The sequence below is a fragment of the Erinaceus europaeus genome, chromosome 2, assembly GCF_950295315.1.
Source record: "Erinaceus europaeus chromosome 2, mEriEur2.1, whole genome shotgun sequence".
Lineage (NCBI taxonomy): Eukaryota > Metazoa > Chordata > Mammalia > Eulipotyphla > Erinaceidae > Erinaceus > Erinaceus europaeus.
In genome coordinates, this window is record NC_080163.1 from 170,022,461 (window position 1) to 170,036,436 (window position 13,976).

Sequence of the window (13,976 nt, forward strand, 5' to 3'; positions counted from 1 at the left end):
TTGTTGTAGTAATTATTATTGTTGATGTTGTCATTGTTGGTTAGGATAGAGAAATGGAGAGAGGAGGGGAAGACAGAGAGGGGGAAAGAAAGATAGACAACTGCAGACCTGCTTCACCACCTGTGAAGTGACTCCTCTGCAGGTGGAACGGTTCATTTCTTAATGAGAGAGAGAGAGAGAGTAGAGAAAGGAGGAGGAGGAGAAGAGAAGAGAGGAGAGAGTGTCACTCTGGATGGGCACTGAGGATGCTGCACTAAGCAGCTCACAGTCATCTGACAGTGCCCTAGACACTAGCTTGTAGTCTGGGAAATGGAGCTCATTTCTGAGGTATAGAGAGGAAAGTCTCTTTCCATTCTGATCCGCTTGAGAATTTAACTTGGACTGTAAATGCACATCACTAAGAGGGATGGGAACTCAGTCTGAGAAACACCAAGTGCAGGTGGTCATCATGTGAACAGGAGCCTGGACACAAGCCTCTCGCTATGTTCAGATGCTGAGGATGTTCTGCTATGGAGCCGGGGTTCAAGAAATACTTCTGTGTGGACTCAGAGGTGTGATCTGATTTGAAAGGAGTCTCAGAAATACAAGGGCCTTTTTTGTAAAGAAATACACTAGCAAGGGAAACAAAAAGTAATAAATAAATAAATAAATAAATAAATAAATAAATAAATACACTAGCTGAATCCCATAATGAAAATAAAAAAGCTGTGAGGAAAAGAGAGTGTAATATGTATTTCTTAAACATCAAGAAAAAAAGACATGATTAGTGAAGTAAATGAATAAATCAATTAACAGATTTTTCCTTTTCCTGGTTTTTTCTTTCCAGGGTTGTTTGTTGCTTGGGCTTAATAAGAATCCACTTTTTCTGGCGGCCTAGTTTTCCATTTTATTGGATAATTCAGAAATTGAGAGTAGAGAGAGAGAAGAACAATGGACACACCTGCAGACCAGCTTCCACTCTTGTGAAGCGACCCCCCTGAGGTGCGGAGTGGGATAAACCTTGATTCTTGCATGGGTCCTTGTGCTGACTACTATGTGTGCTTAACAGGGTACACTGACAGCCCCCTTGACATATATATTTTTTAAATTTTTATGATCTTTATTTATTTATTGATGGGATAAAGACAGCCAAAAATTGAGAGGGGAGGGGGTGATAGGCAGGAAGACACCTGCAGCACAGCTTCACCACTCATGAAGCTTTCCCCCTGTAGGTGGGGAACAGGAGCTTGAACCTGTGTCCTTTAGCATTGTAACATGTGCTCTCAAATGGGTGTTCTACCACCCAGCCTCTCTCTCAAAACTTTTTTTTCAAGTCAGCACTTCTTGGTGAAAAAAAAATAGAGAGAAGACTTCACCTTTCTGGCTAATAACACCATCAAGCATGGCTAGAGGTGCAGAGGTGCAGGTCTGAGGTTGTTTTTTTTTTTTTCCTGAGAACATGTGGCCGAAAATGTGGAAATGGGATGAAAAAGACATTGGGAACAGGTGTGTTTGGGACAGGGGTATTGATGCCTTTACATTGTGCAATGCCTGTTTTCTATTTTCATTATTTTAACAAAGCATTTTACCTAAAACAAATTACACTGCAATGACAAAACGAACAGAATGACCCAACAACTATATTGTTCCCTAGATTTACAAATTGGTATATTCTTCAATGTATTAAAGAAAACTTTTAGGAAGGCTGGTCTGAGTTTTGTGCCACAGTTTTGGGCTAGTCAGGATGGATGAAATGTGTGAAGACAATTAAGCTAAATACTAAATAGCTGCTACTGAGAGAGTTTTGAACTGCTATTTTAAATCCAACCATCCCCACTTAGAATATCTTCACACTCACCCATCAATGTGTCTGGGGTCTCATTTTACTTAGAAGTCAGACACATCTGATGCTGAATTAAAAAAAAAAAAACTTGGGTTACAACCCACGTTTCACAGGATCTACTTGAAGAAAACTTGTCTTTAGCTTCCCTAAGGTTCACAAAGAATGAATCAACTAAAAATATAAATTCTCTTAGCTCCACAGACTTGACTATTGGAGAGTAAACATTGCTGATTTCAGTAACTCTTTGACTGAGTACATAAGAACAATATATATTTGGGAGTTAGGCGGTAGCGAACGGGTTAAATGCACTTGGCACCAAGGGCAAGGACTGGCTTAAGGATCCTGTTAGGAGCTCCTGGCTCCCCACCTGCAGGGGAATCGCTTCACAGGTGGGGAATAAGGTCTGCAGGTTTCTATCTATCTTTTCTCCTCTCTGTCTTCACCTTCCTCTCTTCATTTCTCTCCGTTCTATCCAACTATGACATCTGTAATAATAGCAACAATAACTACAACAATAAAAAACAGCAAGGGCAACAAAAGAGGAAATAAATATAAAAAACATATTTAAAGCACTATTGTCAACACTTGTATTTCTTCTTGCACAATAACTGTTTCCTTGTAAATGAGAGATATATATTCTAGCAAGTTCAGCTCTTTGTAAATCAACTTTAAATACAGATCATAGTTTCATATATTTTCTTGCAAGGAAATGTATTTTATCCATATAGCAGTTAAAGTGTTCCTTAATGTAGGGGGGGGGGAGAGTGTGATCAACTTTCAAGAGTAGAGACCAACTCTCAAATGATCAAAAACTCATGTTAACTAGGCAAAAAACAGAGGTAGCAATTACTAGGCAGATGGTCTCAGGACAGGCAGGGAGTAGGGATGAGAACATCTCCTGAGATGGAGAGAGGGCAGAGAGATTAGGGGATCATCCCAGCCAGATGGGTGCTGTATATGCTGGGATGCTGTCTCTCTGTCCCTGCCTTTGCCTCTATCTCTGTCTCCATATATATAAAATCTGGCATGTCATGAAAAATATTTAAAAAGAGAAATATAGCTCTGAACATGATCTAAAGAAATGCTTCCTGTAAAGACCGATCAAAGTATTATTATTCTGGGTCTATATGAGAAATATTCTCATTATTAGTAAGGTACACCAAAGTCATTAAAGGCAAATACCTGGGGCTGGGCGGTACACAGCAGGTAAAGCACACATGGCTCAAAGCACTAAGACAGGCATAAAGATCCCAGTTTGAGCCCCTAGCTCCTCACCTGGGGAGGGTTGCTTCACAGTGAAGCAGGTCTGCAGGTGTCTGTCTTTCTCTCCCCCTCTATGTTTTCCTGTCCTCTCTTGGTTTCTCTCTGTCCTATCCAACAACAGCTATAACAACAACAACAAGGGCAATGAAATGGGAAAAACAGCCTCCAGGAGAAGTGGATTCGTAGTGCTGCCATCAAGCCCTAAGGATAACTTTAGAGGCAAAAAAAAAAAAAAAGACTAAAACTCATAGGCTATACATGACCTTCAGAGACAAGCACAGACTCAGTGCATATAGAAAGGGAAAAGAGGAGAGCTGGGTGGTAGTGCAGCAGGATAAGCGCCCATGGCGCAAAATGCCAGGATGGGGGTAATGATCCCAGTTGGAGGCCCAGTCTTCCCACCTGTAGGGGAGCTGCTTCACAATCAGTGAGCAGGTCTGTAGATGTCTATCTTTCTTCCTCTCTCTGTCTTCTCCTCCTCTCCCCATTTCTCTCTGTCCTATTCAACAACAACATCAGTAAGAACAACAACTACAACAGGGGATTCAGGCGGTAGTGCAGCGCGTTAAGTGCAAGTGTTGCAAGTGGAAGGTTCCCAGTGAGGATCCTGGTGTGAGCCCCTGGCTCCCCACCTGCAGGGGAGTCCCTTCACAGGTAGTGAAACAGGTCTGCAGGTGTCTATTTTTTTATCCCCCTCTCTGTCTTCCCCATCTCTCTCCATTTCTCTCTGTCCCATCCAACAACAACAATAACAATAATAACCACAATTAAAAAAAAACAAAGGGCAACAAAAGGGAATAAATAGATATTTAAAAAATAACTACAACAATAAAACAAGGGCAACATAGGGGAATATTTAAAAAAAGGTAAAGGGAGCAGGGCAGTAGCACAGCAGGTTAAGCAACGTGGCAACAAAAGGGAAAATATAAAATGTTAATTTAAAAAGGGGGCCTGGAATTGGAGCCCGGAACTTCCACTTGTACCTGAGGGTGAGAGGAGCTGAAGAGAGAGAGAGAGAGAGAGAGAGAGAGAGAGAGCAGAGAGGCCAAAATCCGCTCTCTTCTGGGGCTTCTTCCCTCCCTTTTTTTCCTCTCTCCACTTCAGGCAGGCCCCGGGGGTCCAGCAGCAGTGGCTAGGGAAGCAGGGCACAGCACTGGGGAGGGGGGGGGACTCCACAGAGACTTCCAGTGGTGGTGGCTGCCTGGGAAATGCAGAGTTTGCTGGCAGAACCTGTTCCTGGTATTAAAAGCAGAACCAGATGAGAGCAAAGCCCATTATTTTCATGCAGGCATTACTGGCCCTCAGGATTCCCCTTTGAGGGAGGGACTTTTAAATTTGAACTATTCCTTCCAGTTGAATACCCAGTGGATGCCCCTAAAGTACGTTTCATGACCAGAATTTATCATCCTAATGTAGACAAGTTGGGAAGAATATGTTTAGATATTTTGAAAGATAAATGTTTCCCAGTACTGCAGATCCCCACAGTTCTGCTATGGATACAGGCTTTGTTAAGTGCTCCCAATCCAGAAGATCCATTAGCAAATGATGTAGCAGAGCAGTGGAAGACCAATGAAGCCCAAGCCATAGAGACAGCTAGAGCATGGAATTGGCTATATGTCATGAATAATATTTAAATAGATCTGATGTGCATCAAATGTGCATCATGTCTCCTATTCTGCCAAGACTTCTTCCCTTTTTTGCATTTAATGGACAGTCTTAGACACATTACAAAATAAAAAAGCCCAGAGATCTTCAGTCCTTTGGTGATTACATTAGCAAATCTGTGTCTTGTCCTGACTCACTGTTAAGCATGAACAGAGGCTAGAAGCACCATCTGGATTGTTGAGAAACATTTAAGAGCAGTGGTCCCTCTCTGCTTTTACTCATTTCTCCATCATGGTTTAAGTATAAGGCACTGTGAATGAAGGTAGTCATCAGGGATACCTGCAGGGGGTGTTTTTCTTTATTTTATTATTGTTTTTTTAGGAGGGACATTTTATATTTTACATACTCCTTCCCCCCATTTTATGGTGATCTAATTGCATTGGTTAAAGCAGCTACCCAGTTCTTTAGAATATGCTCTCTAGCCAAGTCTAACTTTTATTTAGACACTGTAGATGGACAAGCTTTATTGTTTGAGCCAAAATGGGAACATTAAGCAAATATCACAGCCCTCACTAATAACATTGTGAGTTCGCTGTCAAGTGTAGAATTCTCCCTTCAAGAAAAAACTTGTGACCATTTGGTATGGCTTGTATGCAAACTTCTGTAAATCTTTTAAGTTTTAGTAAAATATTTTTTCTTATTCTAAAAAAAAAATGGGCAAAGAAACACAAATACCCAGCAGCATATGGCTAGCGGGTGTCTATTGGGGATACTGACACATATCATAGGGCCAGTCACTCCAGTGAAGATGTTGTAACTGGGGCGACACAGGGCCATGCTGCTGTCCTGTGGTGCACTGCGGGCGCCCCTGCCCCTATGGACTCACACAGATGGGGGGCACTGAGCTGTGCCCAGGGCCAGCGTGGATGGGCCCCACAGTATCACCAGAGCTACGCACATCAGCATGAGCAGGGACTGCTGCCAGGTGGGACCTCCAGCCGGTGGGCAACAGGAGATAATGCAAACAATATTCTTCATAAGAATGCAGCTGTCTCAGGGAAGAGCCAGCTTGTTGGAAACCCTGAGACTTATAATGTCTGATCACTTATGTCACCTATTTCTCTCTTACTGACAGCTATGTACTAAAACCAGTTATGTTAGAAATTCTTGGGCAGGGGAGATAGCATAATGGTTATGCAAAGAGATTCACATGCCTGAGGCTCCAAAACCCCAGGTTCAATCCCCTGCTCCACCATAAGCCAGAGCTGAGCCATGCACTGGTGTTTCTCTTTTTCTCTCCCTCTGCATCTCTCTCAAAAAGAAAATAAAGTATATTAAGAAAAGTTTCTAAAAAGAAATTCTTTGTCATCTTTGTAGTTCTATTTCCAACTTCCATGGTGTTTTGGCCACATCAGGGTAAACTCAGATAGTGGTCAACAGGGCCTTTAGGGTAAAAGTAAGTCTGTCTTATTTGATACCCCTGAATTATGCCTACATCCTTGGCATAAGGTCAAAATTTGAAAAGTAAACAGAGAATCTGATATAGTCACTAAAATGGAGACAGGAAGTCTGATATAGAGCAGTTTACAGACTAGGGGTGAGATCATTCTATTGTGTATGCCCTTAAGATGTTATATATATATATATACCGTAAGATGTTTATACTTGACATAGCTACATGCATACACAACCAATATATAAGGAAAAGAGCTGCCAGTGCAGGACACACACAGGGAAGAATCTTTTTTTGTGTTATTGCTGAGCTTATTGCAGGGTTATTGCTGGGCTCAGTGCTTAAACTAGGAATCCACTGCTCCTGGAGGCTATTTTTTCCCTTTTGTTGCCCTTGTTGTTCATCAATGTTGTTATTGCTGCCATTGTTGTAGGACAGGACAGAGAAAAATGGAGAGAGGAGGGGAAGACAGAGACAGGGAGAGAAAGATAGACACCTGCAGACCTGCTGCACTGCCTGTGGTGTGAACCCCCTGCAGGTGGGGAGCTGGAGGCTAGAACCAGGATCCTTACTCAGTCCTTGCGCTTTGCACCACGTACGCTTAAATAGCGTAGAATCTTGTAAGAGGTACACCATGTGCCTGCCAATCTTTATAATGGAGCTCAGGGTCCTGGCATCTGGTCCTTAAACCCAACACTATTCTACAGTACCAGCTACTATTGAGGACACAGGAATGATTAGAACAATGTGAGTAAGAGAACTGGGATATGGTGCAGTGGAGTAAGTGCTAGACTCTTGAGAATGAAGTCCTAAATTCAATCCCCAGCACTGCATATACAGAACGATGCTCCAGTTCTCTCTCTTCCTCATATTAACAAATAAGTAAATTTGGGGGACTGGGCTGTGGTGCACCAGGTTATGCACATATATAACCATGTGCAAGGTTATGGGTTCAAAGCCCTGCTCTAGACCTACAAGAGGGACACTTCACAAGCAGGGAAGCAGGTCTTTCTCCCTCTTTCTCTCCATCTTTCTCAATTTCTCTTTCCTATTCAAAAGAAGTAGAAGGAAAAGAAAAAAAATAAATCTAACAAAGCAAAACAATGTGTCTAAATGGTCATACTAAATTATTGCTAGGCAATTACATTTTTAAAATTTTTATACTTATTTATTTTCCCTTTTCTTGCCTTTGTGTTTTATTATTGTTGTAGTTATTGTTTTTGTAAATGATGTCATCATTGTTACATAGGACAGAGAGAAATGGACAGAGTAGGGGAAGACAAAGAGAGGGAGAGAAAGACACCTGCAGACCTGCTTCACGGCCTTTGAAGCAACCCCCTGCAGGTGGGGATCCTGGGGCTACAACCAGGATCCTTACACTGGTCCTTGCGCTTTGTGACATGTACACTTAACCCGTTGTGCTACTACAAAGCCCCGAAATTTGATTCCTTAATAAATCAAAGATACATTAAGCACATTCGGCAATATTACCTTAATATCTTGGTCTTCATATCCTACCCTGTGGTCAGTGACACTATTCTGGGTGAAATTGTAGGTCCAAATTATTTCTGACTGGGCTCTTGTTCCAACCTTGCAGTGATAGAAATTCACATTTTAACATAATCACTATCTTTACTACAATGGAAAAGGCACTTGTAAATTTTTTTTCTAAGGATTTATATTTCTAGAGGTCAGGCACATACAACTGACAAGGAGCAAGAGTGGAAGAAACTTAGTTGTTTAAAACTCTTGTTATCTCAGGTTTACTTATGGAGTAAGTGTTTTTTTTTCCCTTCTGCACTACAAATTCACTGCTGCTGGAGGCCATCCCCCCCATCCCCCTTTTTGTTGCCCTTTGTGTTTATTATTGTTGCTGGATAGGACAGAGAAATTGAGGGTCGGGGGGAGACAAAGAGTGGGAGAGAAAGACAGACACCTGCAGACCTGCGTCACCCCCTGTGAAGTGACATCCCTGCAGGTGGAGAGCTCAAACCAGGCTCCCAACCCCCATCCTTGCCCTTCATGCCATGTGTGCTTAACCCGCTGCACTACCACCCAGCCCCCAAGAGTGCCTCTTCAGTAGTTCTACTTCCAATCAAAGCCAAATTATCAGTGGTCTGGGAGGAGGAGGCAGAGTGGATAAAGTGCAGGATTCTCAGGCATGAGGTCCCAAGTTCAATCCCCAGTGCCACATATACCAGAGTAACATGCTGATCCTCCCTGCTCCTCTCTCTCTCATTAATGAATAAATAAGATCTTTAGAACAAAAGAAAAGAAAAATATCTCTGAAGATGGGTATGTTGCACCATGGAAGAAATTAGAGCTTCTGCATTTTAGGTCCTGAGTCCAATCCCAAGCACTGCATATGTTAGAGTGCTGCTTCTGTGCCCCTCTACCCCCTTCTGTAGTTCATGAAATTAAAATAATTAAAAATTATATTTTTACCCACACAAGTCCTTACTCCAGCAAGTTTACAACTGAGTTAACTCAAATGTCTTTCTCAAGCTGTTTCTATTCAGGATTTGTATCATCTGTCTAAAGAGAAAATAGGTTTAAAGGTCATTTTTATGGATTTTTTTGTAAATTAAGATACTTTCAAGTTTTAAAATAAAAAACAGTATTATAAAAATTCATTATGACTCCCTGTGGGTTCAGAAATAAATAGCTCTGCCAAAACCATACTGCAAAGTGCAAGAACTAGCAGAAGGATCACAGTTCTGGCCCCTGCCAAAACCATACTGCAAAGTGCAAGAACCAGCGGAAGGATCCCAGTTCTGGCCCCCAGCTCCTCACCTGTGGGGGAATCACTTCACAAGCTGTGAAGCAGGTCTGCAGGTATCTCTTTCTCTTCCCCTCTCTGTCTTCCCCCTCCTGTTGGTCTGCTTCTAAATTCTGCTTCTAAGACCTCTTCTGTTGCACTACCTAAGGTGTGGTCTACTTACATAATCACTGTGTTACCTGGGAACTGCCTTGCCTGTAGGGCATTGGTTTAATCCACACTAGTTCCTGAGCTTTTTCCTTCTCCCCACCCCATATCTTACCTAAATCTTCTTCCGACCTGACAGTTACAGCTCAGGATATATAAGGACAGGTTTGTGATTAGAGATAGCTCTGGTTAGATCACACTGCATTCCCCACTCAATAAAGATTGAACTGCATCCCAGTTCAGCCATGACTCCCTGGTCTTCTGTCTCCCACCCACAAAGGTAGCCTGGCACCCTCCTCTCTCCATTTCTCTCTGTCCTATTCACCAACAACTACATCAATAACCAAAACAGTGTTAAACAACAAAGGCAACAAAAAAGGGGAAAATTAATTAATCAAAAAAAAAAAAAACATACTGTAGTATTTTCTACTGATAGTGTCTAAGATCAATGGGCAGGAAAGGGTTTTTCCCCCACAACCTTTTTCTATATTTCCGAGATTTTCAATTACATATGTATGTAGTGTTATTCAAATATGTAAGTTCTACTAAAGTGTATGTATCATTTAAATAAGCAAAGTATGTATATTCTTGTTCTCTTCAGATTGTATAAATCTATTGCCTTTTAAGTAAGCAAAGTATCATAATATTTTAAATTATAAAAAAAAAGGCTGCCACTGTCTGGGAGGTTGTGCAGTTTATAAAGCTTTGGAGTTCTTATGTGTGAGGTCTCAAGTTTGATCTCAGGCATCAGATGTGTCAGAGTGATGCTGTGGTTCTCCTCCTTCTTCTCCCCTATTTCTCTCACTAATAAAGAAATCTTTTTTTTTTTTCAGTAAAGCCTGAGTAAGGATGAACGACAATGTGGAAGTCCAAAATAGCCATGTTTTTTAGTTATTTGCAGTAAAAATTGAAGCATTTTAGGAAAAATGGGTTGCATAGCAGTAAGCATTAAATAACTGTCACTAGACACATTTAGATAATTTAGTTTTCCCCTACTTTTGTCCTTTCCACTTTCCTTACCCTTGTTTTAGCCTGCAGTAGTGTAACTAACAGTGCAAATAATATATTTATCCCTTGCCTGCGATGGTCTCAGATTGCAGAGGAGCATCAGTAGGTAGACTTGAAGCTAGGAATTTGCATTTAGAAACCACTACTTCTTAGCAAACCACTTCTGGCACAGACAGCAGAGAGCCTAAACATTCAAGTTATTTCCTATTCACAACGGAGTATATTTTCTATATGTCCTGAGATATTTTTACTTGGTCAAGAATAATGAAAAAACATTTTTTATATAAAGTAACTTTTTCAAAAGTTTTTCTTTTTACTTGGTAAGACAGAAATAAACAGAGATGGAAAGGGGAGATAGAGTGGAAAAAGAAAGTGAGACACATTAAGATACTGTTTCACTGCTTGTGAAGCTTCCCCCTGTAAGTGGGGATCAGGGACTTGAGCCCTCGTCCTCTCACACTATAACATGTGCACTCACAAAGTGACCTTTAAAAAAAGATGAATATATTGATGTATTTTACTGCACCTGTTTCATACTCACATAATTCTACTGTTGCCAACAGTTGTTTTCTCCTTTTAAATTTAAATGAAAAAATGGGGTCTGGGAGGTGATGTAACCAGTGGAGTGCACGTTACAATGCGCAAGGACTAAGGTTCAAGCCCAAGATCCATCCAGCTGAGGAGAAGCTTCATAAGTGGTGAGGCAGCGCTGCATGTGTCTCTCTGTGTCTCCCCCTCTACATCTTCTGTTCCCTCTCAATTTCTATCCAGGAAATATTAAATGAGTAAAATATACAGGGGGCCAGCAGTGGTGCATCTGGTTAAGCACAGAAATTACAGTGCATAAGGAACCAGGTTCAAGTCTCTGGTCCCCAGCTGCAGGGGGTAGGGGAAGCTTCACAAGTAGTAAATCAAGGCTGTAGGTGTTTCTCTGTCTCTCTGCTTTTATATCTCCTCCTCCCCTCCAAATTTCTCTGTCTCTGTCCAATAATAAATAAATATATTAATATATATAAAAGAAAATTGACTTTAAAAATTAAAATATGAAATAGAAAAAGTGGGATAAAGAGCATGTGAGAAACATCACAGTACCTGCCATCATGCCTGGTGCTCCCATGTTGTGTTAGGGCTCAACACCAGGTCTGCAAGCATGGTGATGTGATGTGCACTCTACTGGGGGAGCAAGTTCTGGACCCCTTCGTTTATTTATTTTTATGGATAGAGCACCACTCAGAACTTCTGTATGCTGGGGATCAAACTTGGGGCCTCATGCATGTGCAGTATGCAATTTACCACTAAACTACCTCTCAGTTCAATGCTTATGATTTTGAGATAGTGACCTAAGCACAGCTCTACCATCCATGAAACTTCACTTGCTATTTCTGTGTTACTGTTCAGTGGTGCCAGGAATCAAGCCCAGGGACTCCCACAATAAGGTATGTGCAAAGTGACTCTTCAAAGAGTTGTTAAGTGATTCTACTAAATAAATCTTATCTGCAGTGTCCTGAGAGGTGGTACAGTGAATAAGACATTGGACTCTAAAGCATGAAGTTCTCAGTTTAATCTCTGGCATTCCATAGGTCACAGTGATGCTCTGGTTCTTCCCTCAATCCTTCTCATTAAAAAAAATTGTTTTCTTTTTCCTTTCCCTTTTGTTGCCCTCGTTGTTTTATCATTGTTGTGGTTATTATTATTATTGTTATTGATGTCACTGTTATGGGATAGGAAAGAGAGAAATTGAGAGAGGAGGGGAAGATAGAGAGGGGGAGAGAAAAATAAGACATCTGCAGAGCTACTTCACCACTTATGAAGAGAAAACCTGCAGGTGGGGAACAAGGGGCTCAACCCAGGATCCTTACACCAGTCCTTGCGATTTGCACCAAACTCAGGATCAGAAGGTGGCTCAGGGGGTAAAGCACGTGCTTTATATAGCATGTGGCTGGGGTCTGATCCTGGACACCGCAATTGAACACCACAGGCAGGCAATGGGAGGGACTCCATGCATAGAGGAGCAGTGCTTTGCATGTCTCCCTCTCTTAAAGGATATAGAATGGAGATTGGCAGGGGAGGCTTCTCAGCTGTTCCATGCAGGTGCAAGGTTCTGGGTGGGATTGATCCCCAGGCACAATATTTGAAAAAAAATTTTAAAAAGTCTTTGTATTACTTAAAAGATGTACAGTTAAAAGAACAATATTACCATGAGTTTATAGCCAATCTGCATACCTGGAGGCTGGCACAGTGGTTGGAGTTTTGGATTCAAGCATGAGGTCCTGAGTTCTACCTCCAGCATCACATGTTCCAGACTGATGCTATAGTGTTTCCTCTCTCTCTCTCTCTCTCTCTCTCCCTCCCTCTCTCTCTTTCTCCTCCCTTACTGATTAATAAATCTTTTAAAAGAGCTCCAGCATATGTAGAACCAGAGTTCAGACAGACCTAGGATCCCACACATGCAAATCCAGACCTCTTGCCACTGAACCACCTCCCAGCTTGCATTAACTGGCTCTTTAAAATATTATAATTATTTATATGTGTGTACATATGTTTTATAATCTTTTAAAAAATATGGTAGGCTTCATGAATTTGTGTGTAATCCTTGAGCAGGGGCGATGCTAATCTTCTCTGTATCATGCCAATTTTAGTATATGTGCTACCGAAGCTAGGACTGTGTTATAATCTTATTTAAAAAGTGTTAAGAGAGGGAGACAGTTGGAGTCGGGTGATGGCACAGCAGGTTAAGTGCACATGTCGCAAAGCGCAAAGACCAGCTGAAAGATCCAGGTTTGAGCCCCTGGTTCCCCACCTGTATGGGGAAGATCCGGGTTGAGCCCCTGGCTCCCACCTCACAGGTGGTGAAGCAGGTCTGCAGGTGTCTGTCTTTCTCTCCCCCTCTCTGTCTTCCCTTCTTCTCTCCATTTCTCTCTGTTATCCAACAATAAGGACATTAATAAGCACAACAATGTTAAGCAACAAGGGCAACAAAAAGGGAAAATAAAAATAAGAAAAGAATGGAAAAGAAAAGAAAAAAAAGAGACGGAGACAGTGAGACCTTAGTGACAACAACAACAACAAAATAAAATAACCTATTTATACTCTAGAATTGCAGAATGGCTACGGCAATGGATCTATAAGCATTAAGTCCTGAATTTGATCCCCAGCATTGTATGTGGCATAGTCATGCTCTGCTTCTCTTTTTTGTATTAATAAATAACATTTTTTTCCTTTTTTAAATTTCCTTTTTTTTAAAACCGTGGTTCCTGCCTGGTTCCTACTCAGCTCCAAGATAGGCCCCTGTCTTGCTCTCCTTGGCTCCTAGAGCAGCTCTCACCAGCCAGCGCCCAGACAGCCCCCTTGTGCTGGAAGGCCAACAGCACAGGACTCCCCAGAACTGTCCCTGCAGAAACAGAGCCCCAGGAGCCCCCAACCACACCCCACAGCGCATGGAGCCCAACCAGGCCCAGGCAGCCAGGAAGCAGTGGGGGTGAGGGGGAACTTGGAGTGACCTCCCCAGACCAGCACATTGCAAAGTGCCAACCCTCAGCCCAGACCAGATCCACAGCCCGGGCGCGGGGCTCTGCACAGGTTGGAGCCAGCCGAGAGAGAGAGAGAGAGAGAGAGAGAAAGACAGAGAGACAGAGACAGACACAGTGAAAACACTCCGTTCTAGAAGTGTGAGGGGACCCCCAACTTGGAACCGCACCCCCAGCCCCAGCCTTCACCCTAGTCTAGGAGCCTGGCTCCCCATGTTGTCCCAGGGCAAATGTTCACCATTCCAAACAGCCGCCCCCTGAAGACCTCTTCATGGGCCACACCTAGAGGAAGGACAGTGGGTGCACTTTTTCAGTGAGCAGGCTAGCTGAAAGTTCTCCTGGCCTGGCCACTCACGAAGCCCCCTCAGGCCG

General features: G+C 42.3%; 1 non-coding gene across 1 annotated transcript; it reads right to left on the bottom strand.

Annotated features, from left to right (window-relative positions):
• Positions 1-12,633: 12,633 nt before the first annotated feature.
• Positions 12,634-12,740, bottom strand: LOC132537225 (U6 spliceosomal RNA). The gene has a single exon (XR_009548687.1). It is a non-coding gene; the product is annotated as a U6 spliceosomal RNA (small nuclear RNA).
• Between the last annotated feature and the right edge of the window lie 1,236 nt (positions 12,741-13,976).